This window comes from Anabrus simplex, chromosome 2 (genome assembly GCF_040414725.1).
Source record: "Anabrus simplex isolate iqAnaSimp1 chromosome 2, ASM4041472v1, whole genome shotgun sequence".
Classification (NCBI taxonomy): domain Eukaryota; kingdom Metazoa; phylum Arthropoda; class Insecta; order Orthoptera; family Tettigoniidae; genus Anabrus; species Anabrus simplex.
In genome coordinates, this window is record NC_090266.1 from 942,216,498 (window position 1) to 942,243,280 (window position 26,783).

The 26,783-nt window shown below is 39.5% G+C and overlaps 1 protein-coding gene across 1 annotated transcript in view; it reads left to right on the plus strand.

The window, feature by feature from the left end:
• Positions 1–847: 847 nt before the first annotated feature.
• Positions 848–26,783, plus strand: part of LOC136863204 (ras-related protein Rap-1b) — a 578,103-nt gene continuing 552,167 nt past the window's right edge. Inside the window, exon 1 of the mRNA XM_067139568.2 lies at positions 848–876. The gene's annotated coding sequence lies outside the window, so the exon portion shown is untranslated. The remainder of the gene's footprint in view (positions 877–26,783) is intronic.

The window sequence follows — 26,783 nt, forward strand, 5'->3', positions numbered from 1 at the left end:
CACTGAATTCATTCTAGGTGAAAAAAAAATCATTTTAATTCTGCAGGTACTTTTTAACAAACATGGAAATACTTTTTTAAATTACGTTAATCTAAAAATAAAGAAGTACTTCACTCATATACTTTAGGACTGAATCTTGTATATCACCAAAATTTGACATTTTTAAACATATATTCCTTCATGTCCACCTCTGTGGTGTAGTGGTTAGTGTGATTAGCTGCCACCCCCAGAGGCCCGGGTTCGATTCCCGGCTCTGCCACGAAATTTGAAAAGTGGAAAGAGGGCTGGAATGCGGTCCACTCAGCCTCGGGAGGTCAACTGAGTAGAGGGGGGTTCGATTCCCTCTTCAGCCATCCTGGAAGTGGTTTTCCGTGGTTTCCTACTTCTCCTTCAGGTAAATCCCGGGATGGTACCTAACTTACGGCCACGGCCGCTTCCTTCTCTCTTCCTTGTCTATCCCTCCCAAACTTCCTATCCCCCACAAGGCCCCTGTTCAGCATAGCAGGTGCTGCCGCCTGGGCGAGGTAATGGTCATCCTCCCAGTTGTATCCCCCGACCCAGAGTCTGAAGCTCCAGGACACTGCCCTTGAGGCGGTAGAGGTGGGATCCCTCGCTGAGTCCGAGGGGAAAACCGACCCTGGAGGGTAAACAGATTAGGAACGAACGAATATTCCTTCATTAAATACTTAATTAAAACTATGAATTAATTTGGATCGCATTTTCATGTTCTTTTGCCAGTTTTAGGTATTTTTTGGATATGTTTAGGTCTTCTTATAGGTCTTTTTAGGGAGTTCATAGGTCTTCAATTTCCGAATTCTAATTATAACTTATTTTCTTCTGTTAACAGATCTCACGAGCTGCTGCAGAGATTCATTGGTAAGTAAGAAAGTTAAATATCTTTAGTATTGTAATTTAATGCGTTTTACCGTCCAGGGTTGATTTTCCGTCTGACTCAGCGAGGGATCCCACCTCTACCGCCTCAAGGGCAGTGTACTGGAGCGTGAGACATTCAGTCGGGGAACATCTACAGTCTAGGTCCCCATCAATTCAAACGATAAACAATTTCAGTGCTGCAAATGAATGGCGCGGCGATTGGCGTAGCAAAGTACTGTATGTGTGGAAGACTTTATTTAATGCACACCATCCCCCTCCTGGTTCTGATCTTCTACGGAAAACTTGGATTGATACCAAAAGTGCTCGAACCGACCGATGGGCTTTCGAGCTTCTCTTAGTTGCGTATGTAGTGGGGTGGAGCAGACAACCCATCACATTGTCACTGAGTGTGAACGAAGGGCATATGCGCGGCTTCCCTCGCGTGGATTTCGTAATTTATTAAAAGTAATCATTCCTCGGTACTGTACCAGGACATTGTCTGAAAATCCCTAAAGTATAAAACTCAAAAATTGATTCACATTTACCTCAGAAACTCTTTGTAAACCACGTTTGTGGTATTGCCTTTGGGGCTAAGATGACCATGTGACATAAAACTGTACATGTGATAAATCATCTTCTATCAAGTCAGAAAACAAAACAACAAACGTGTCTTTATTTTTAAAGGAAATCCCAAATATATATTTCCACATCTGTACCATGTTCAGATGTTGAGATGTAAGTATCCCCATAAATATAATTCAACCCCTTTATCATTCCTTTTCCCCACCGCCACCTTCCACCCCAACCAAAGTGGGTTTTCAAAAAAAAACATGTTTTTATTTTTAAAAGGGACTCCAAATATCAATTTCCATGTCTGTAACATCTTCAGTTTTTTGAGATATAAATGACCTTATGAAAAACAATTCAGGTCTCTTTTCACTTCTTTTTACCCCAGTTAAGTGCCTTTTCCGAAAACAAAAAAATACCACATGTGCCTGTACTTTTAAAACACTTTCCAAATACCAAGTATCACGTCCCTAACATGTTAAGTTTTTGATATAAACTGTAGATATAATCATTTTAAAATTTCAGATCCTTTTTCAATTCTGTTCACCCCCTTAAGTGGATTTTCTGAAAAAACACGTGTTGCATTTTTAAAAAGAAGAATCTAATTGCAAATTTTTTGTCTGTAACATCTTCAGTTTTTGAGATATAAGTATCCTAATAAAACGTTCAACACCATTTTTCAGCCCCCACCCACGTTAAGTTGATTCCATCCCCACCCCCCAAATGTGTGTTTATTTATTTTTACAGTAGATTCCAATACCAATGTTTACGTCTTCAACATCTTAATTTTTTAGATATAAGTATCCTTATACACATAATTATAAAAAAACAATTCTCTTACATATATGTATCCTCATAAAAGTAATTCAACTCCTTTTTCACCTCCTCACCCTCACTTTGATTTTCCCCGACAAATGCGTGTTCCTTTATTTTAAAAGGAGATTCCAAATACCAATTTTCATGTCTGTAACATATTTATTTTTAAGATATAAGTATCCTCATACAAATAATTCAACACATTTTTCAATTCCTTCACCCGCCTTAAGCGGATTTTAAAAAACAAAGGAATGACTATTTCTTAACTTTTAAAGGAGGTTCCAAATACCAATTTTCACGTCTGAGATATCCTTAGTTTTTGAGATATAAGTATCCTCATACAAAGAATTCAAGTAAGTTTTCGATTCTTACAACCTCACCTTAAGTGGATTTTCCGAAATTAAAGAATACGTTTTTCATTTTTTTAAAAGGAGGTCCCAAATACCAGCTTTTACGTCTGTAACATCTTCAGTTTATGAGATATCACTATCCTAATAAGAAGAATTCCACAGCTTTTCACTTTTTTTACCCCCTACCCTTAAGTGTTTTATCCGATAACAAAAAATACATGTTTCTTTATTTTCAAAACAGATTAAAGATACCAATTTTCACATCTGTAACATGTTGAGTTTTTGAGATGTTCTGTAGATATGCTCATTTTAAAATTCACCCCCTTTTTGAGTTCACTTGAGTGGATTTTCCGAAAACAAATGATCTGTATTCCTTTACTTTTACATGAGATATCAAATACCAATTTTTCACGTCTCTAACACGTTATGTTTCTGAGATATACTGTGGGTATAGTATTTTTAAAATTTCACTCCGTTTGTCACTCCTGTTTATCCCCCATTAATTGGATTTTCCGAAAACCAAAAATATGCGTATCTTTATTTTTAAAGGAGATTCCAAATACCAATGTTCATGTCTGAAACATGTTCAGTTTTTGAGATATAAGTGTCTTCATAAAAGGTATTCAACCCCTTTTTCACCCCCATCCCCCCCTAATAGGATTTCTCGTTAACAAAATTTCGTGTTTTCCTACTTTTAAAGGAGTTTCCAAATACCAATTTTTATGTAAGTAAACTTTCAAGTATTGAGATATAGATATTATCATTTAAGCAATTCATCCCTCTTATGTAAATATGTCATACTTCATAATATTATGATTATATTTAATGTACTTATGTAAAGTGAGTGTAATACCATAAGCTAATAATAATAACAATGATAATAACTATGAGTATTAAAGAGAAAATTCACAAATACCTTACGGGATATGCAAGCCCCTGGAGGAATGGAAGGTAAAGGTTTCCTTTATTCATAACCTTGGCACCCAGAAGGGAATTGTTAAGAATGGACCAGATCGATTGCAATTTTATGTTGACTTCGTAATTTTTTTACTTTCCTCAGCAAATTAAATGAAATACTGACACACACATTTGTTTACAAACTCTGCGAAGTAAATTAATTACAGATAAACGCATTTATTTACAAGCTGAGCAATTTTTTACAAAATATAATTCAGTTCACTAAGTCAACAAATATTGTAAGTGTATAGAACCAAAGTTGAGGTAACTCCCTTGTGTTGTAAGTTGATTAGTATAGTTTCATGTTCCCAACAACCTTCAGTGTCACTCGGACACACTCACTGTATGGGATATCATTAGTAACACTAATGCACTTTCACTGAAAACCTGGTGCTTATTTTCAGAACTTATTTAGACGCCTATCGAAAGCCAGGATTAAACGTTTACTCTGTATCAAGGACCAGCGTTCCCACCTGATGTAAGAGAGAAATCCATTGACTGTTGTCTGTTTGGGCTGGTTCCTCTGATGAGAGATATGATGAGAGATATAGTACACACTCGCTGTTGTCATCCCACTATGGTGTTGTTTATGGTGCTGGGGGTAAAGGAAAATTCCAACGTCAGGAACCGTTCTTGTAATTTTGGTTGCGGTGAGAATTGTAACAGACGACATATCCTTGAAAAAGTCCATCTCCCATACAACTGCGGCACTTGTGCAGGATGTGATGCGGTGATAGAGGGCATCCGTTTGTGGACAGTATTCGCAGATGTTGGTGTCGGCTCGCCCGTGTCGAGATAGTTTGTCCCGAGTAGGTTACATTTCATTAACTAAGGAATATATTGTCTCCTTCCACTGCAAGGGTAGCCACCCTTCACGTTACGCCAAACCATATCCATTGCCGTAAAGCGTACTTAACCTGTATAGCAGGTGACCTTGTGTGTCGGGTCATTATGTATGCGAATAATTCTTTCGTTGTTGTTTCTTTCTTGCGAGCCTGGTGAATGTATTGTGAAAGTCCTTCTATGAAGACGATAATTCGTCTGAAAGGTGCCGTTGTTTGACCGGCATGTGGGAAACTGTCATTATCACTCAGCATCAAATTCTAGACTGATTTTGCACAGTTATTGTTGGGTGATGTCTTGCATAGAATTAAGTTGCGTGCTAATAAGGCAGTGCATTTGGATTCGATGCAGACAAGACCTAGTCCACCTTGCCAGATTTCTGGGTATTGTTGCGTTCTTGCTATTCTGAAAGGTTGTCTTTTTCACAAATAGTACCCCATCCTCAACGTTATTTTCTTCAAAATAATTGTGGGTGCTGGAAGAATTTGAACGAGGTACCACAATTCACTGAGTATGAAAGTGTTAAAAAGCCATACCTTTAGTATTACATTCAGGTTTCGAAGATGGTATGCACTGATTGCTGTCCGCACTGTGTGTAGCTGACTGCTCCAATTCTCCGTGATCATGGCTTGGAAGTTGTTGCCAAATGTACTGCGTAGTATTTTGATCCTATCGACAGTGGCTGTCCATGTTATTACTCGAGGCCAGGCCACAAGTGGCAGCAGTGCCGATTTTCTTATATTTAATTGGGCACTAGCGTGTAGTTCATAAGTACGGATGATGTTCTAGTGTGCCGATCTGGGAAGCGTTACTTAGTATAGCAGAGAATTCATCTGTGTACACTTGTGCACTTATCTTTGACTACTCTAGCTGTATTCCAAGAAATTGATCCACTAGCTGTTTTATAAAGGGTTCGATGCTTAGTGCAAATACAGTGGTTGACAGCGGGCACCCTTGTTAATTTGTATCGGTTTGGTTAGGTAACCATTTACTTGTGTTCTAAAAGTAGCACCTTGATACAGACTTTGCAGTGTTGCTGTTAGTCTGGGGGAAAAGGCGAATTTATGGAGTACTGACCACAAGTATTCATGTGAAACTGTATGAGACGCCTCGGTGAAGTCTAAGTTGAGAAGCACGGCTTGTGTTGTAGGTTCTATACTCATGTGTAAGATGGCATTCCGTAGATTGTTAAGCCCAGCGTCAATGTTAGATTTCTCCATGACGCTATGTTGCTCAGGACCCAAAATGTTTTGCAGTACTGCTTTGATGCGCTTGGCTAGTACTTTTATAAGAAGCTTATACTCTGTACTAATCAAGGTGAGTGGTCTGTAGTCGGATAGGGATTTAGGGAATTCAATTTTTCGTACCATGACGACAATTCCCTGTGCTTCTTCTTCTTCTTCTTCTTAATCTGTTTACCCCCCAGGGTCGGTTTTTCCCTCCGACTCAGTGAAGGATTCCACCTCTACCGCCTCAAGGGCAGTGTCCTGGAGCTTCAGACTCTTGGTCAGGGGTTCCAACTGGGAAGGATGACCAGTACCTCTCCCAGGCGGCCTCACCTGCTATGCTGAACAGGCGCCTTGTCGGGGGATGGTAAGATTGGAAGGGATAAACAAGGAAGAGGGAAGGAAGCGCCCGTGGCATTAAGTTAGGTACCATCCCGGCATTTGCCTGGAGGAGAAGTGGTAAACCACGGAAAACCACTTCCAGGATGGCTGAGATGGGAATCGAACCCACCTCTACTCAGTTGACCTCCCGAAGCTGAGTGTACACCGTTCCAGCCATCGTACCACGTTTCAAATTTCGTGGCAGAGCCGGGAATCGAAACCAGGCCTCTGGGGCTGGCAGCTAATCACACTAACCACTACACCACGGAGGCGGACAGATCACAATACGGTTGATAAAATTCAAATTATACCCCATATGCACCAGGGGATTTATTTCTACTGGCAGCGAATACTTTCTTCAATTCTTCGTCTGCGATATCAACTTCTAAACGCTCGGCGTATTGGAGACTGAAATGTAGCTGGGTAGCGTTGAGAAGATGTGAACGATTGTCTGTTGGCTACTCGTTGTTCTTGACAAAGGCAGTTGTATGGTGGGTAGTGACTTCTCGAAAGATTTGTGTTGCTCCACTGATAATCCCACTTCCTGTTTGTAACTGAACAATGAATCTAATTTTATGGCGGTTTTCGTCTTTGGCAATATGGTAGAGAGATGTGCATTCCCTCGGTGATCGAAGGGTGATGTGTTCGTATTTTAATGTCTTCTAGTGTCTGTTGATGTTTTCAGCAAATGATATGTTTGATTTCTGTCAGTCGCTGATGGACAACTTGGCCTTGTTGTTGTAGGCGACTGTAATTCTTGGTAGAAATGCGCTGTGTATCGTTTTACTTCTAACTTGGTGTATGATCAGTTGCGGAAAAACTGACGTATACAGTGTTTTGTTGCTTGGATTCACCACTGCAGGAGTGTTGGATAGTAGGTTTTCCGCCTAGTTATTTGGGCCCATTTTTAGGGAAATTCTTTCATTTCTTCCGGCGAAAGAAGTCTGTTGTTCAGTTTCTAGTAACCTCCTCCCGTTAATGGGACAGACGCGCTAGGTGTGAGGTGTGAGGAGGACGGTGTGATGGTCAATAAAAGGAACAGAAAGAGCACTGATGGTCCGCCTCTGTGGTGTAGTGGTTAGTGTGATTAGCTGCCACCCCCGGAGGCCCGGGTTCGATTCCCGGCTCTGCCACGTAATTTGAAAAGTGGTACGAAGGCTGGAACGGAGTTCACTCAGCCTCGGGAGGTCAACTGAGTAGAGGTGGGTTCGATTCCCACCTCAGCCCTCCTCGAAGTGGTTTTCCATGGTTTCCCACTTCTCCTACAGGCAAATGCCGGGATGGTACCTAACGTAAGGCCACGGCCGTTTCCTTCCCTCTTCCTTGTCTACCCCTTCCAATCTTCGCATCCCCCGCCAAGGCCCCTGTTCAGCATAGCAGGTGAGGCCGCCTGGGTGAGGTACTGGTCATCCTCCCCAGTTATATCCCCCGACCCAGAGTCTGAGGCTCCAGGACACTGCCGTTGAGGCGGTAGAGGTGGGATCCCTCGCTGAGTTTGAGGGAAAAACCAACCCTGGAGTGTAAGCAGATTAAGAAAGAAAGAAAGAAAGAACACTGATATTATGAGTACTTGAGTATACTCGTACATTTTTGGAAAGGTATACGCTATCCATTCTGGACGCAGATATGGATCTATGGAATGTAATTTCAGCGTAGTTTTTGTGTTTGTATTCCCATGCATCTACTATATACAACCGTTTGAATATTTCGGACAGTGCTGGAGACAAATTGGATGTACAGTGGCTCAAAAAAGTATTGGTCTGTAGAGATATGCTACATGTGAGGACGGGGAATCGAAGGGAATGATGACCAAAATTGGCATATACTAGAATCCTTTAGTACTTATCATCTTGTGTAACATGTACATTGTAAGAAGAACATAATTCTTCCATATCCATATAACTAAAACACCATAACTTAAACAACCACTCTCACTTTGCCACCAAAAAAGTATTGGTCTGAATTAACATAACTCAGTTTCTTGATCCTTCGTGAACGTTTCAGTATTTTATAGGCCCTCCTTTCCTCTTTATAATCTCAGCTAACCTATTTGGCATCGATCGTACCAAGGTTTCCGTAGTTTCCTTTGGTATGTTATTCCATTCGGTGAGTAAGGCTTATTTCAGGTCAGTTTTGTTTGATATTGCATGTTTTCTGGGGTTTTGCTGCAAAGAGTGCCACAAATTCTAGACGGGGTTGATGTCGGGAGATTGTGGTGGAGTTTCCATCCAACGCGGTGTATTATGTAACAGCCATAGCTTCGTGTTCAGGGCTGTGTGTTTGGGGTGGTTATCTTGCTTAAACGTACACTTTGCTAAGAGTCCCAATTTTTGTTCACTTGATGGAAGATGTGTCTTCAGAATGTTAGTGGATGTTTTGTGATCCATAGTCCCTTCAATAAAGGTTAATACACCTGCACCATTCGCACTCATTCAACCCCACGCCATCAGGGAACCCCCTCCATGTCTCACAGTGGGTGTCAGGTTCTTCTCTTCAAGTTTAGAATGCGACTTCCTCTACACAGTCACCCGTCTGTCTGATCTGAAGAGGGTAAATTTACTCTCATCGGTGAAAACGACTGTTTTCCACTCCTCATAGCTGTCATTTCTGTGCTCTTTAGCGTACGTAAGTCGCTTCTTCCTGTTAGCCGTACTGATGTACGGCTTTCTTTGGGCTGTTCTGTCCTCATATCCTCTTTTGCGTAGCACATTTCGGATGGTTTCAGATGACACTTGCACTCCTACATCCTGTTGTAACGCAGGTGCTATCTTCGGCGCTCTTAGCTAAGGATTTTGGGCCACTGTACACACAATTTGCCGTTTTGTCTTGTACCGATAACTTTGAGAGGCGGCCACTTCTTGGTCTATTTTCTATTGTCTTTGTTCTTTTGTACTTGTACAAAATATTTCTAACAGTTGTAACAGCTCTTCCAATAATTTCACTTATGACTTTGACAATTTTACTTTTTGGAACAGTCACACTACAATCCTCCTTTCTTCCAAGGTTGTTTCTTTCATTTTCCTTCCCATTGCTAGCTGAACACAGAAACAGGGCTGAATATTACCTTCCAACGTGTTAGCACAGACACAATGAGCCCGAGTTGCGGCAGATAGCACTGTCACGATGATATTGTTTATTAGACCAATACTTTTTTGGCATGTAATGACGCACGCCGGTGTATTACTGGTCCGTTTGCAAACAGCGTGAATCTCCTTGGCTCCATATTCAACCTACTGATGCACTTGACTGTCCTACATATACACATACGTGTAATTCCATTATATGGACCATTATTTGTCCTATACTGTTCCGTTCGTACCACGGCTATGGGCAGACCAATACTTTCTTGAGCCACTGTATGTCCTCGTTTATCTTTCAGTTGTAGCGCACAATTGAAATCACCACCTTATACTACATCGGCTACACGAGTAAAATGGATAGTTAGTTCCTCATAAAAAAATTTGTTCTCTCCGTTCGATTTTGTGAACTTGAAGGACTGTAGCTATTGATGATGATGATGATGATGATGATGATTGTTGTTTAAAGGGGCCTAACGTCTAGGTCATCGGTCCCACTGTAGACATTGATGTATACTGTATTATCGCATAAGGCTGAAATAACTCGATCACTGGGGTTCGCTATGAACTCAGCCATTGTTAAACCTGGTCGGTAAACGATTGCCGTTCCCCTTGGGACATGCTCTATATTGACAAAATACTCACATGGATGGAGGATATCGAAATTCGTTAAACAAGCCTTTTGTAAGAAAAGTATGTCTATGTCATTCCCGGTTAGGGAGGGCAAGTAGTAAGGTGTACTACTAGGGCGTTCTCGAGAAAATCGCAGAGAAGTTTTCGCGTCGAATAAGTACTGGTGCGTTGCGAGCCCGAACGCGAAACAGCGGTGGTCGAGTGGTTAGGGTTCAAGCTCTGTAATCGCTGGGTCGCTGGGTCGAGCCCCGTTTGTCGTTTTGTTTTCAACACTGGTTATATTCTTTCATATATGTTACAATTCAACGGTCATATAATGAAAAAAGGTACATTTGCATGAACTGTTATTGGATTTCCAGTGTTATTTGGCTCTTTACTAATGTTTATCATTGCAAAAAATATATTGCTTTAATATTTCTTAATCTGTTTACCCTCCAGGGTCAGATCAGTTTTACCCTCGGACTCAGCGAGGGATCTCACCTCTACCGCCTCAAGGGCAGTATCCTGGAGCACGGAACTTTGGGTTGGGGATACAATTGGGAATGATGACTAGTACCTCGCCCACGCGGCCCCACCAGCTATGCTGAACGTGGGCCTTGTGGAGGGATGGTAAGATTGGAAGGGATGGGCAAGGAAGAGGGAAGGAAGCGGCCGTCCATCACGGCATTTGGCTGGAGAAAAAGCGGGAAACCACGGAAAACCACTTCCAGGATGGCTGAGGTGGGAATTGAACTCACCTCTTCTCAGTTGACCTTCCGAGACGAGTGGACCCCGTTTTAGCCCTCGTACCTCTTTTCAAATTTCGTGGCAGAGCCGGGAATTGAATTCGGGCCTCCGGGGGTTGCAGCTAATCAGACTAACCAGTACACCACAGAGGCGCTAATGATCAGTGTCGAAAGAGAAAAAAGCGATGAGCGGGACTCGATCCACTAATCCAGCGATTACGGAGCTTGAACGGTAATCACTCGACCGTCGCCATCTCGTGTTCACAAACGCAACGCACCGGTACACATTCGACGCGAAAATTCTCTCGCGATTTTCTAGAAACCGCCTAAGTTGTACGCCATACTATTTGAATATTATCCTGTCCTATTGGACTACTAAAAGTGCACAGAGTTTGAAGATAATCCGTGATCCAAACGTCGTGGTCTCCGCTTGTTAAAAATGTGTCGTGCGCTACAGTGTGCTCTGGTCCTCGGCGAGTACTTGCAGTTGTAAGTGGAGGGGATCGGTGGTGCGCTCTACCGCTACAACCGGATTACTCATCGGTATTGTAGTACACTCGAGTGGCCTTGGCCTTCGTCGCTACTAGGGGACTGTTGTTGCTGAACACTGGCGTGCTTGTGGCTGGCTGTTCGCCTGTCCCTGTGCAAATATTTTCTAAACGTGCCATTGGCCTGTAGCGACGCGGAGATGGTCACCAGAATTACAAACAGCACAGGTTTTTTCTAGACCGTCATATACAACTTGGCCCTTAAACCCTTCTATGACTATAAAGGATGGAATTTGATTTTGAAGGTCTATTTGTGTTTGCCTAATCCCGTTTGCAACTGATAAATTATAATAATGTTGTCCGCCTCTATGGTGTAGTGGTTAGTGTGATTAGCTGCCACCCCCGGAGGTCCGGGTTCGATTCCCGGCTCTGCCACAAAATTTGAAAAGTGGTACGCGGGCTGGAACGGGGTCCACTCAGCCTCAGGAGGTCAACTGAGAAGAGGTGAGTTCAATTACCACCTCAGCCATCCTGGAAGTGGTTTTCCGTGGTTTTCCGCTTCTCCTCCAGCCAAATGCCGTGATAGAAATGCCGTGATGGACGGCCGCTTCTTTCCCTCTTCCTTGCCTACCCTTTTCAATCTTCCCATCCACCACCAAGGCCCCTGTCCAGCATAGCCGGCGAGGTACTGGACATTCTCCCCAGTTGTATCCCCCGGCCCAATGTCTCACGCTCCAGGACACTGCCCTTGAGGTGGTAGAGGTGGAATCCCTCGCTGAGTCCGAGGGAAATACCAACCCTGGAGGGTAAGCAGATTAATAAAGAAAGAAAGAAAGAAAGAAAGGAATTATAATAATATTACCAGTATTCATTTGTAACCGATTTAACGGTACCATATTTTGCGAAGTATGCCCGAACTCTTTCATTTGGTACTTTCAGGGGAACGTTGATTAGCCTTACTCTTGTTGCTTCAATGCCAGCAGCGGTAATTTCGACTGGGACGCGTTCGCCAATAAAGAGTGTGACACTGCTTTGTCCAGAAAAGTTAGTCAATAGCCTATCTAAAATATTGCGTGAAATTACCTTTATTTAGAAAGAAATCGTTGAGACGTCTAGCTGCAGGGCTTCTAATTGATCCACGGTTATCTTCAATATGTCTGCTACCCATGTGTGTATTTCAGCGGTTGAAGGTCGTGTTGTATTTCGTTGGAAGGAGCACTTCAAGGTGTTTTCCCTGGTATGTTGCATGTCTCTTGTGTGTAGATTATTACTTAAACATAAACACAACACCTTAAAAGCGAACGACACACTTAACTGGCTTTACCGTTAGTTAATTACACTAAACACGTTCTGTAGAGAGGTGAGCTGTGCTGGACAACCTTCTCCGGCCAGTGCTTGGACGGAACTGATTAAAAATGGCAAGGTGGTCAGTTAGACATAAGAAAAATGCTGTATGCCTGCCGTTGTCACATATACTGTAGTGATGGGACATTCGATTCATTTTACTGAATCGATTCATTTGATTCCGTTCACGTTACTGAATCGATACAGTGATCCGATTCACATTCACATTAGTCACCGCTCCTACTGCATCTGTGTAGTACGTGCTGGTAAGACAGCAGCAAAAGCATTCAGTGCTCGCTGCTGCCATCTGGTCTTCATACTATGAACTCCTTTCTTAGAAAAAAAATGGTAGTCACTCTAATACATCGAAGGTTTCCGGCGACGCAGGGTGGGAAAGGTTAGGATTAGGAAGGTAGCAGCCATGGCCTGGGACTGAGTTTTAGGCATATATTATCAAATATTTCGATTTTTCGATTTTCACGTAATGCTCTACCCCTGACCATTGCGGATAAATTAGCGATATAATTTTCCACGTTCCGCTATTTTTAAAGACACAGCGGGACATTTAAATGCCTGCTGCACAGCCATTTAAACGCTCCTTCCTCTTCGATTCTCACCGAACATTATCCTGCACACGCATTTATGCGTTTTTCATCGCATAATTTTGAAGGGTGGTGTATGGCACCAACACAGTACTGAAGGAGGTGTGTGTAAACCACATTGCTAAGAGAATGGGAAAAGGTTTGAGACAGATGCTACAAACTTGGAAAGTGAAGAGTGTGCAGTTAGGTGGCCGGTCATGTGGTCTTACTAATGCTACAATTACCAAGCTTGCCAGCTATTATAGGAATTATATTGTTCAAATCACACTTAATGTTGCAAACATGAAAAATGCTATCTCTGCCACACTCTACTATTACATATCCACCAACAGTAAGCCACAACATAAGAAATTCCCCCAAGGCTTAGATGATTGGTGCTTCTATAACAAAAGCATAGAAGAAGGTATGGTACCTCAGAGTCATGATAAAATGTCGGTCGAACTTTCTGAGCCATTAGTGTGTAAGATTATGCCTGTATATCAGAGGCTGTTCTCTGATAAAGAACTATTCCGATGTGTCCGTGGTGCAACGCAGAATCAGAACGAAAGTGTACATTCTAGCATCTGGAGAAAGTGTCCAAAGGAAATTTTGTATCAAGAAAGAGACTTGAAATTGGTGTAAGTTATGCAGTGCTGTGGCAGAGTTCAATAAGGGGTGCAGTGCAACAATAGACTTGAAGTCGGATATCAAAAGAACTTCAGTCTCTCATGTGACAGAAAAATCAGTCCTTAGGCTGATGCTCGCAGAAAGTATGAAATACAGCGATCGTCCTCTGAGAAGAAAAAATCAACTCGACGGAAGGCGAAGGTCACAAAAATTAAGAAAGAGGCTGAAAAACGGAAGACGGAGAGTGTGACTTATGCTGCAGGACAGTTCTAATGAGTAAGTCAACTGACAATATTAAAAAATATGCATGACTTTAGAAAAATGCTATTTTCTCAGTTTCACTTTCTCATATGTATAATATGTCATACGGATTATTAAATTCACATGAATGTTCCTTAGTACATTATACATAAATGTGTGCATTACTTTTATGATTGATATCCTGGTTTGCCTGTAAAAAATTTCAAAACTTAAAATTTCAACCATTTTACAAAAAATAAACTTCAACAGGCGAAAAAGTCCTATCTCCATAGTAAATAATAGTGTCTCAAAAATGATGCACAGTTTCATTTATATAAGAACTAGCAAGATACCCGTGCTTCGCTACGGTATTATACTGAAATTTATAATTGAATGCTTATTGTTTTAGATATATAATCCGCCGAAATTCGCGGTCTGACTCGTTTTCTGCGAGAACCCACCAAAATTCCCGATCTGACTCGTTTTCTATTAGATTACGGCATGTTTCCTCCCATTTTTCAATCTTCTTTTCCAGCAATCGATTTCGTACTTCCCGGGCTAGGCTCAGATATTCCTCCCGGTCAGTTGGGTCCGTAAATCTTTGGCATATTTTCCTATAATCATTTTTAATGTGGATAAAATCCTTCAGGAGATCCGGCGTGGTGTCATATTGGGTGCCTAGAAGGCACTGAACCCGCGGCCGGACTGCATTCTTAGTCATTACCCGCCCAGGAGCCGTTTCCAGCGCGGTCCGCACATTTGACGACGGTCCGGAACATTATTATTATTATTATTATTATTATTATGTGTTGCTGGAATGGATGATGACAGGAAAACCGGAGTATCCGGAGAAAAACCAGCCCCGCCTCCGTTTTGTCCAGCACGAATGTCACATGGAGTGAACGGGATTTGAACCACGGAACCCAGCTGTGAGAGGCCGGCGCGCTGCCGAGGATCCTTATAAGTACATTAACAACAGTAAAATCAATTGGTCTCACCTCCTTCTACACCCCACCGCCGTTAAGTTTATTTACCGGCACCCCCCCCCCAAAAAAAAAATAATTAAAAGAAGGCTTGTTTCTTATGTTTAAAGAAGATTTCAAACACCAATGTTCACGTCTATTACCTTCAGTTTTGAGATATAAGTATCCCCATAAAAATAATTTACTTTTTTCACTTCATTTCACATTACTCCCCCCCCCCACCCTAAGTGAATTTTCCCGCAAAAAATTCTTGTTTCTTTAATAGTAAAGGATCTTCTAAATACCAATTATCACGACTCTAACTTCTTCAGTTTTTGATTTTTGTGTCCTCATGAAAGGAATTCAACTCCTTTACACTCCCGCCCTCCAAGATGGTTTCCCCCCAAAACGCGTTTTTCTTTGTTTTTAAAGGAGATCCAAATACGAATTTTCACGTCTGTAACAACTTTAGTTTTTATTAGATGTATGTATTCTCATTCAATTAATTCAATTAATTTATCAATAATCTTTCACCCCCCCCCCCCTTCATTGGATTTTCCGAGAATACGTGTTTCTTTATTTTTAAAGCAGAATGCAAATATCAAATTTCACGTCTGTAACATCTTCATTTTTGAGATATCAGTAGCCTAATTAAAAGAATTCAACACCATTTTCAGTCACTTTTACCCCCCCCCCTCCACCCAAGTGGTATTTCCGAAAGCTAAAAATACACGTTTCTTTGTGTTTAATAGAGATAAAAAACCATTGTTCACTTCTGTAACATGTTAAATTTTTTCAGATAAACTGTAAAAATTCTCATTTTAAAATTTCACCCCTTTTGAGTTCCCCTTAAGTGGAGTTTCCAAACACAAATCACCTATGTTTCTTTAGATTTACAGGAGATTACAAACACCCACTTTTTACGTCTGTAACATTTTACGTTTCCAAGATATTCTGTAGATATAGTCTTTCAAAAATTCACCAAATTTGTCACTCCTGTTTAACCGCCATTAATTTGATTTTCCAAAACTAAAAAATACGTGTTTCTTTATTTTTAAAGGAGATCCCATATACAAATTTTCAGTTCTGTAATATCTTTCGTTTCTGAGATATATGTATCCTCATTAAAGGCATTCAACCCATTTTTCACCCTTTTACACCCCTCCTATTGGGATTTACAGGAAACAAAAAATACGTTTTCCTTTATTTTTAGAGGGCATTCTAACTACCAATTTTTACATCTGTAAATTTTAAAGTTTTAAGATGTATACACACTCATTTTAAAAAATTTAACCTCCCCCCTTTTTACCCCCCCTCCAATATTTGGATTTTCCAAAAACGAAAAAATACGTGTGTTTATTTATTTTTAAAGGAGATTCTAAATACCAATTTTCACATATATAACCTTTAAACATTTTGAGATAGATACACTCATTTTAAAATATTACTCCCTTTTCACCCCCCCTAAATTGGATTTTCCAGAAACAAAAAAAAACGTGTTTCTTTATTTTTAACGGAGATCCCAAACACCAATTTTCAGGTCTGTAATATCTTCAGTTTCTGATATATAAGTAGCATCATTAAAGGCATTCAACCACTTTTTAGCCCCTTTTCACTCCTCCTATTGCGATTTTCTGAAAACAAAAATATACGTGTTCCTTTATTTTTAATGAAGGTTCTAAATACCAATTTTTACATCTGTAAACTTTAAAGGTTTGGAGATATAGATTCACTCATTTAAAAAATTCACCCCCTTTTCACCCTCCCCTTAATTGGATTTTCCAAAAACAAAAAAATACGTGTTTCTTTATTTTTAAAAGAGGTCAAAAGTACCAATTTTCAGGTCTGTAATATCTTCAGTTTCTGAGATATAGGTACCGGTATCCTGATTAAAGGCATTCAACCCATTTTTCCCAATTTTCACCCTTTTTCACCCCTCCTATTGGGATTTTCTGAAAACAAAAAAATACGTGTTTTCTTATTTTTAAAGAAGTTTCTAAATACCAATTTTTACATCTGTAAACTTTTAAAGTTTTGAGTTATAGAGCAACTCATTTTAAAATTTCACCCCCGTTTTCACCCCCTTAGCGAAGGAATATCCAAAAATCCTCTCTTAGCGAGCACCTACGTGTTAATATGAATATATCCCCAAAATTTCATCTCTTTATGTCCAGTAGTTTTAGCTCGGCGATGATGAATCAGTCAGTCAGTCAGGACAAGCTACTTTATATATATACTAGCAAGATACCCGTGCTTCGCTACGGTATTATACTGAAATTTATAATTGAATGCTTATTGTTTTAGATATATAATCTGCCGAAATTCGCGATCTGACTCGTTTTTTGCGAGAATCCACCAAAATTCCCGATCTGACTCGTATTCTATTAGATTACGGCACGTTTCCTCCCATTTTTCAATCTTCCTTTCCAGCAATCGATTCCGTACGTCCCGGTCTGTAAATCTTTGCCATCTCTTCCTATAATCATTTTTAATATGGATAAAATCCTTCAGAAGATACGGCGTGGTGTCATACTGGGTGCCTTGGCGGCACTGAACCCGCGGCTGGATTGCATTCTTAGTCATTGCCCAACCAGGAGCCGTTTCTAGCGCGGATCGCACATTTGACGACGGTCCGGACCATTATTATTATTATTATTATTATTATTATTATTATGTGTTGCTGGAATGAATGACGACAGGGTAAACCGGAGTATCCGGAGAAAAACCTGTCCCGCCTCCGTTTTGTCCAGCACGAATGTCACATGGAGTGACCGGGGTTTGAACCACGGAACCCAGCTGTGAGAGGCCGGCACGCTGCCGCCTGAGCAACGGAGAATCCTTCATTAAGGACAGTAAAATCAATTGGTCTCACCTCCTTTTACACCCCACTGCCGATAAATTTATTTACCCCCCCCCCCCCCGAAAATATTTAAAAGAAGGCGTATTTCTTTAAGTTTAAAGGAGATTCCAAACACCAATGTTCACGTCTATTACCTCCAGTTTTGAGATATATGTATCCCCATAAAAATAATTCACTTTTTTCACTTCATTTCACACTGCTCCCTAAGTGAACTTTCCCGCAAAAAATACTTGTTTGTTTAATAGTAAAGGATCTTCTGACTACCAATTATCGCGACTCTAACGTCTTCAGTTTTTGATTTTTGTGTCCACATGAAAGGAATTCAACTCCCTTGCACTCCCGCCCCCAAAAATGGTTTCTCCTACAAAACGCGTTTTTCTTTGTTTTTAAAGGAGATCCAAATACGAATTTTCACGTCTGTAACAACTTTAGTTTTTATTAGATGTATGTATTCTCATACAATTAATTTTTCAATTCTTTCACCCCACCCACTTCATTGGATTTTCCGAGAGTACGTGTTTCTTTACTTTTAAAGCAGATTGCAAATATCAAATTTCACGTCTATAACATCTTCATTTTTGAGATATCAGTAGCCTAATTAAAAGAATTCAACACCATTTTCAGTCACTTTTACCCCCCCCCTCCACCCAAGTGGTATTTCCGAAAACTAAAAATACACGTTTCTTTATGTTTAATAGAGATAAAAAACCATTTTTCACTTCTGTAACATGTTAAGTTTTTTTAGATTTACCATAAAAGTTCTCATTTAAAAATTTCACCCCTTTTGAGTTCCCCTTAAGTTGAGTTTCCAAAAACAAAACACCTATGTTTCTTTACATTTACAGGAGATTCCAAACACCCACTTTTTACGTCTGTAACATTTTACGTTTCCAAGATATTCTGTAGATATAGTCTTTCAAAAAATTCACCCCAATTTGTCACTCCTATTTAACCGCCATTAATTGGATTTTCCAAAAACTAAAAAATACGTGTTTCTTTATTTTTAAAGGAGATCCCTTATACAAATTTTCAGTTCTGTAATATCTTCCGTTTCTGAGATATATGTATCCTCATTATAGGCATTCAACCCATTTTTCACCCTTTTACACCCCTCCTATTGGGATTTACAGGAAACAAAAAATACGCGTTTCTTTATTTTTAGAGGAGATTCTAACTACCAATTGTTACATCTGTAAATTTTAACGTTTTAAGATGTAGACACACTCATTTCATAAAATTCACCCCCCTTTTCACCCCACAATATTTGGATTTTCCAAAAACGAAAAAATACGTGTTGCTTTACTTTTAAAGTAGATCCCAAATACCAATTTTCAGGTCTGTAATATCTCCAGGTTCTGAAATATAAGTAGCCTCATTAAAGGCATTCAACCCATTATTCACCCTTTTACAGCCTTCCTATTGGGATTTTCCGAAAACAAAAAAATACGTGTTTCTTTATTTTTAAAGGAGATTCTAAATACCAATTTTCACATCTGTAAACTTTTAAAATTTTCATATGTAGATACACTCATTTTAAAAATTCACACCCCTTTTCACCCCCGCCCCCATTATTTGGATTTTCCAAAAACGAAAAATACCTGTTTCTTTATTATTTTAAGTAGATCCCAAATACCAATTTTCAGGTCTGTAATATCTTCAGGTTCTGAAATATAATTATCCTCATTAAAGGCATTTAATATATTTTCACCCTTTTCCACCCTTCCTATTGGGATTTTCCGAAAACAAAAATATACGTGTTTCTTTATTTTAATGGAGATTCTAAATACTAATTTTTACATCTATAAACTTTAAAAGTTTTGTGATATATATAGATACACTCATTTTAGAAATTCACCCCCTTCTCACCCCCCATTAATTGGATTTTCCAAAAACAAAAAATACGTGGTTCTTTAGTTTTAAAGGAGATACAAAACACCAATTTTCAGGTCTGTAATATCTTCAGTTTCTGAGATATAAGCATCCTCATTAAATGCATTCAACCCCCTTTTCACCCCTTTCCTCCTTTCCTATTAGGATTTTCCGAAAACAAAAAATAGGTGTTTCTTTATTTTTAATGAAGATTCTAAATACCAATTTTTACATCTGTAAACTTTCAACATTTTGAGATATAGATACACTGATTTTAAAAATTCACCCCCTTTTCACCCTCTCATTAACTGGATTTACCAAAAACAAAAAAATACGTGTTTCTTTATTTTTAAAAGAGATCAAAAGTACCAATTTTCAGGTCTGTAAAACCTTTAGTTTCGGAGATATAAGTACCGGTATCCTGATTAAAGGCATTCAACCCCTTTTTCACCCTTTTTCGCCCCTCCTATTGGGATTTTCTGAAAACAAAAAAATATGTGTTTCCTTATTTTTAATGAAGAGTCTAAATACCAATTTTTACATTTGTAAACTTTAAAAGTTTTGAGATATAGATACACTATTTTTAAAATTTCACCCCCCTTTTCACCCCCTTAGCGACGGAATATCCAAAAATCCTCTCTTAGCGAGCACCTACATCTTAATATGAATGTATCTCCAAAATTTCATTTCATTATGTCCAGTAGTTTTGGCTCGGCGATGATGAATCAGTCAGTCAGTCAGTCAGTCAGTCAGGACAAGCTATCTATATATATAAAATAACTTGTCCTGACTGACTGACTGACTGACTGACTGATTCATCATCGCAGAGCCAAAACTACTGGACGTAAAGAAATGAAATTTTGGGGATATATTCATATTAAGATGAAGGTGCTCGCTAAGAGAGGATTTTTGGATATTCCTTCGCTAAGGGGGTGAAAAGAGGGGTGAAATTTTAAAATGAGTGTGTCTATATCTCGAACGTTTAAAAGATTACAGATGTAAAAATTGGTATTTAGAATCTTTTTTAAAAATAAGGAAACACGTATTTTTTGTTTTCAGAAAATCCCAATAGGAGGGGTGAAAAGGGGTGAAAATTGGGAAAATGGGTTGAATGCACTTAATCAGGATACCAGTACTTATATCTCAGAAACTGAAGATGTTACAGACCTGAAAATTGGAACTTTTGATCTCTTTTAAAAATAAAGAAACACGTATTTTTTTGTTTTTGGAAAATCCAATTAATGGGAGGGTGAAAAGGGGGTGAATTTTTAAAATGAGTGAGTCTATATCTCCAAACTTTTAAAGTTTGCAGATGTAAATTTGGTATTTAGAATCTTCATTAAACATAAAGAAACACGTATTTTTTTGTTTTCGGAAAATCGCAATGGGAGGGGTGAAAAGGGGTGAAAAAGGGGTTGAATGCCACTGATGAGGCTACTTATATTTCAGAAACTGAAGATATTACAGACCTGAAAATTGGTATTTGGGATCTCCTTTAAAAATAAAGAAACACGTATTTTTTTGTTTTTGGAAAATCCAATTAATGGGGGGGGGGTGTGTGAAAAGGGGGTGATTTTTTAAAACGAGTGAGTCTATATCTCCAAACTTTTAAAGTTTGCAGATGTAAAAATTGGTATTTAGAATCTTCATTAAACATAAAGAAACACGTATTTTTTTGTTTTCGGAAAATCGCAATAGGAGGGGTGAAAAGGGGTGAAAAAGGGGTTGAATGCCTCTGATGAGGCTACTTATATTTCAGAAACTGAAGATATTACAGACCTGAAAATTGGTATTTGGGATCTACTTTAAATGTAAAGAAACACGTATTTTTTCGTTTTTGGAAAATCCAAATATTGAGGGGTGAAAAGGGGGTGAATTTTTTTAAAATGAATGTGTCTACATCTTAAAACTTTAAAATTTACAGATGTAAAAATTGGTAGTTAGAATCTCCTCTAAAAATAAAGGAACACGTATTTTTTGTTTCCTGTAAATCCCAATAGGAGGGGGTGTAAAAGGGTGAAAAATGGGTTGAATGCCTTTAAGGAGGACACACATATCTCAGAAACGGAAGATATTACAGAACTGAAAGTGTGTATATGGGATCTCCTTTAAAAATAAAGAAACACGTATTTTTTCAGTTTTTGGAAAATCCTATTAATGGCGGTTAAACAGAAGTGACAAATTGGGGTGAATTTTTTGAAAGATTATCTTGGAAACATAAAATGTTACAGACGTAAAAAGTGGGTGTTTGGAATCTCCTGTAAATGTAAAGAAACATAGGTGATTTGTTTTTGGAAACTCCACTTAAGGGGAACCCAAAAGGTGTGAAATTTTAAAATGAGAATTTTTACAGTATATCTAAAAATACTTAATATGTTACAGAAGTGAAAAATGGTATTTTTATCTCTATTAAAAATAAAGAAACGTGTACTTTTAACTTTCGGAAATACCACTTGGGTGGAGGGGGGTGAAAGTGACTGAAAATGGTGTTGAATTCTTTTAATTAGGCTACTGATATCTTAAAAATGAAGATGTTACAGACGTGAAATTTGATATTTGCAATCTGCTTTAAAAGTAAAGGAACACGTATTCTCGGAAAATCCAATGAAGCGGGGGGGGAGGGGGTGAAAGAATTGAAAAATTAATTGACTTGAAATGTATGAGAATATATACAACTAATAAAAACTAAAGTTGTTACAGACGTGATCGTATTTGGATCTCCTTTAAAAACAAAGAAAAACGCGTTTTGGGGGGAAACCATCTTGGGGGGCGGGAGTGTAAAGGAGTTGAATTCCTTTCATGAGGACACATAAATCAAAAAGTGAAGAAGCTAGAGTCGCGATAATTGGTATTTAGAAGATCCTTCACTATTAAAGAAACAAGTATTTTTTGCGGGAAAATTCACTTAGGGGGGGGGGAGTAGTTTGAAATGAAGTGACAAAAGTAAATTATATTTATGGGGATACTTATATCTCAAAACTGAAGGTAATAGACGTGAACATTGGTGTTTAGAATCTCCCTTAAACATAAAAAACACGCCTTCTTTTAAATTTTTTTTTGGGGGGGGGCTGTAAAAACTAACCACGGTGGGTTGTAAAAGGAGGTGAGACCAATTGATTTTACTGTTCTTAATGTACTTATAAGGATCCTCCGTTGCTCAGGCGGCAGCGCGCCGGCCTCTCACAGCTGGGTTCCGTGGTTCAAATCCCGGTCACTCCATGTGACATTCGTGCTGGACAGAACGGATGCGGGACAGGTTTTTCTCCGGATACTCCGGTTTTCCCTGTCATCATTCATCCCAGCAACACATAATAGTAATAATAATAATAATAATAAGAAGAAGAATAACATTAATAATAATAATAATAATAATAATAGTAATAATAATAATAATGTTCCGGACCGTCGTCAAATGTGCGGACCGCGCTGGAAACGCCTCCTGGACGGGTAATGACTAAGAATGCAGTCCGGCCGCGGGTTCAGTGCCGCCAAGGCACCCAATATGACACCACGCCGGATCTCCTGAAGGATTTTATCCATATTAAAAATGATTAAAGGAAAAGATGGCAAAGATTTACGGTCCCAACTGACCAGGAGGAATACCTGAGCCTAGCCCGGGAAGTACGAAATCGATTGCTGGAAAGGAAGATTGAAAATGGAAGGAAACGTGCGGTAAAATAATTGAAAACGAGTCAGATCGGGAATTTTGGTGGATTCTCGCTGAAAACGTGTCAGATCGCGAATTTCGGAGGATTATATATCTAAAACAATAAGCATTCAATTATAAATTTCAGTATAATACCGTAGCGAAGCACGGGTACCTTGCTAGTTTTATATATATAGATAAGGTACTAGATCATTACTTAAAAAATGTGCTATTGGACGGCTTTGATACGCTTAACATTTAGAATATTTGAATAATTTGCATATAAATATTGGAAAATAATTAATATCTATGAAACTAGTAAAGCTGCTGCACTGATCAAATTTAGTACAGATATTCATAATAGTTCATACGTTGAGCCAACCAAATATTAGGGTGATATCATAATTTTTACAGGAATTAGAAATTTCAGTCCCAGTGTCCTTAAGGTACAGTCCCAGCATTTCCTGGTGTGAAAATTGGAAACTACGGAAAACCATCTTTACGGCTGCCGACGGTGGGATTCGAACCCACCATCCCCCGAATGCAAGTGCATAGCTACGCGATACTAACCGCACGACAACTCGCTCAGTCATTTTTGAAAATATGTATTTTTCTGTCAGCTGAGGATTTTTTTAAATCGTCATATTTAGTACAGGCTACCCGAGATGTACAGTAGCCTGCTGGTTTTCTGATTCAACATACTGTTGCTTAAGTTATTGCGTCTGTCCACATATGATTGAAGTCTTGTGAAACGATGTGACATGAACTGAGATAATACTGAGCCGTTCTTCCCAATATAAAACAGGTACTTCTGAGTGGTCATGAGCATGACCCATAGTCATAGGGCAGGCTAGAGTCGAGTTTAATTGTCAAATGTTAACTAAGTTATAATACTAAGATTCATTAAACTAATTAGTATAACCTAATAGCCTACCTACTTACTAGCTACTTCAGAATTATGTTTTGACTACCTTTTTAACACTGCAAATAAATCCATCTATTATTTAAACCTCCCTGTAAGAAGAGGACAGTGAATGCAAATGGATATTATTTTCAAACGAGCTGAGCTTGAGAGTCCATTGTAGCGTACGGTTCTTACAGTGTACCTTGGCTCACTGTATGTCTCGCTGCAGCGGAAGCTCGGCTCTCCGCCAGTGTCCAGTGAGCCGATAAGGAGCCGTGTGTATCTTGTGCCTCACTGAGCCGTGCTCATTCACGATTCTTTCGGTGTGCCATGGCTCACTGTATGTCTCGCTGCAGCGGAAGCTCGGCTCTCAGCCAGTGCCCAGTGAGCGGATAAGGAGCAGTGTGTATCTTGTGTCTCACTGAGCCGCGCTCGTTCACGATTCTTTCGATGTGCCATGATTCACTGCCTCGCTGCAGTGTAAGCTCGGCTCTCCGTCAACGTCCAGTAAGTGCGCCACTCAGCACTGTCCGCTAAGAGTAAGCTGAATCGTGTGCCGTGAGCTCGCCGTTCCTGTGAATCGATTCACTCGGACACTTGAATGAATCGATACACTGCTTGGAATCATGCATTCAGTAGCCAACACTAGTTACACAGGCTGTCAACAGCATGACATAATGAGGGATTCTGGACAGGAATCCGGTAGTGTCCTTGTTTGTGCCAGTAGTTTTTTTTTTGTTGCTTTGCGTCTCACCGACACAGATATGTCCTATGGCAGCTATGGAATAGAAAAGGGCTACAGTTGGAAGGAATCGGCCGTGGCATTAATTAAGGTACAGCCCCAGAATTTGTCTTTTGTGAGAATGGGAAACCACGGAAAGCCATCTTCAGGGTTGCTGACATTGAGGTTAGAACCCACTATCTCTCTAATCCAAGCTCACGCTGAGCGTTCCTAACCACACGATTAAAAAGGTTATATTAATAGCTTGCACGTGTATATATAAATTAAAATATTGCATACTACATAATATTTTATCTATATATATAAAGTAGCTTGTCCTGACTGACTGACTGACTGACTGACTGATTCATCATCGCCGAGCCAAAACTACTGGACATAAAGAAATGAAATTTTGGGGATATATTTATATTAAGATGTAGGTGCTCGTTAAGAGAGGATTTTTGGATATTCCGTCGCTAAGGGGGTGAAAAGGGGGGTGAAATTTTAAAATGAGTGTGTTTATATCTCAAAACTTTAAAAGTTTACAGATGTGAAAATTGGTATTTAGAATCTGCTTTAAAAATAAGGAAACTCGTATTTTTTTGTTTTCAGACAATCCCAATAGGAGGGGTGAAAAAGGGTGAAAAAGGGGTTGAATGCCTAATCCGGATACCGGAGCTTATCTCAGAAACTGAAGATATTACAGACCTGAAAATTGGTACTTTTGATCTCTTTTAAAAATAAAGCAATACAAATTTTTTTTGATTTTGGAAAATCCAATTAATGGGAGGGTGAAAAGGGGGTGAATTTTAAAATTGAGTGAATCTATATCTCCAAACTTTTAAAGTTTGCAGATGTAAAAGCTGGTATTTAGAATCTTCATTAAAAATAAAGAAACATGTATTTTTTTGTTTTCGGAAAATCGCAATAGGAGGAGTGAAAAGGGGTGAAAAAGGGGTTGAATGCCTTTAATGAGGCTACTTATATCTCAGAACCTGAAGATATTACAGACCAGAAAATTGGTGTTTGGGATCTCTTTTAAAAATAAAGAAACACGTATTTTTTTGTTTTTGGAAAATCCAATTACTGGGGGGGGGGGGTTAAGAGTGGGTGACTTTTTAAAATGAGTGTATCTATATCTCAAAACTTTTAAAGTGTATGGATATAAACATTGGTATTTAGAATCTCCTTTAAAAATAAAGAAACACGTATTCTTTTGTTTTCGGAAAATCCCAATAGGAAGGGTGGAAAAGGGTGAATAATGGGTTGAATGCCTTTAATGAGGCTACTTATATTTCAGAACCTGAAGATATTACAGACCTGAAAATTGGTATTTGGGATCTACTTTAAAAGTAAAGAAACACACGTATTTTTTCGTTTTTGAAAAATTCAAATATTGGGGGGTGAAAAGGGGGGTGTGAATTTTTTAAAATGAGTGTGTCTACATCTTAAAACTTTAAAATTTACAGATGTAAAAATTGGTGCCGCCTCTGTGGTGTAGTGGTTAGCGTGATTAGGTGCCACCCCCGGAGGTCCGGGTTCGATTCCCGGCTCTGCCACGAAATTTGAAAAGTGGTACGAGGGCTGGAACGGGGTCCACTCAGCCTCGGGAGGTCAACTGAGTAGAGGTGGGTTCGATTCCCACCTCAGCCATCCTCGAAGTGGTTTTCCGTGGTTTCCCACTTCACCTCCAGGCGAATGCCGGGATGGTACCTAACTTAAGGCCACGGCCGCTTCCTTCCCTCATCCTTGTCCATCCCTTCCAATCTTCCCATCCCCCTACAAGGCCCCTGTTCACCATAGCAGGTGAGGCCGCCTGGGCGAGGTACTGGTCATACTCCCCAGTTGTATCCCCCGACCAAGAGTCTGAAGCTCCAGGACACTGCCCTTGAGGCGGTAGAGGTAGGATCCCTCGCTGAGTCCGAGGGAAAAGCCGAACCTGGAGGGTAAACAGATGATGATGATGATGATGAAAAATTGGTAGTTAGAATCTCCTCTATAAATGAAGGAACACGTATTTTTTGTTTCCTGTAAATTCCAATAGGAGGGGTGTAAAAGGGTGAAAAATGGGTTGAATGCCTTTAATGAGGATA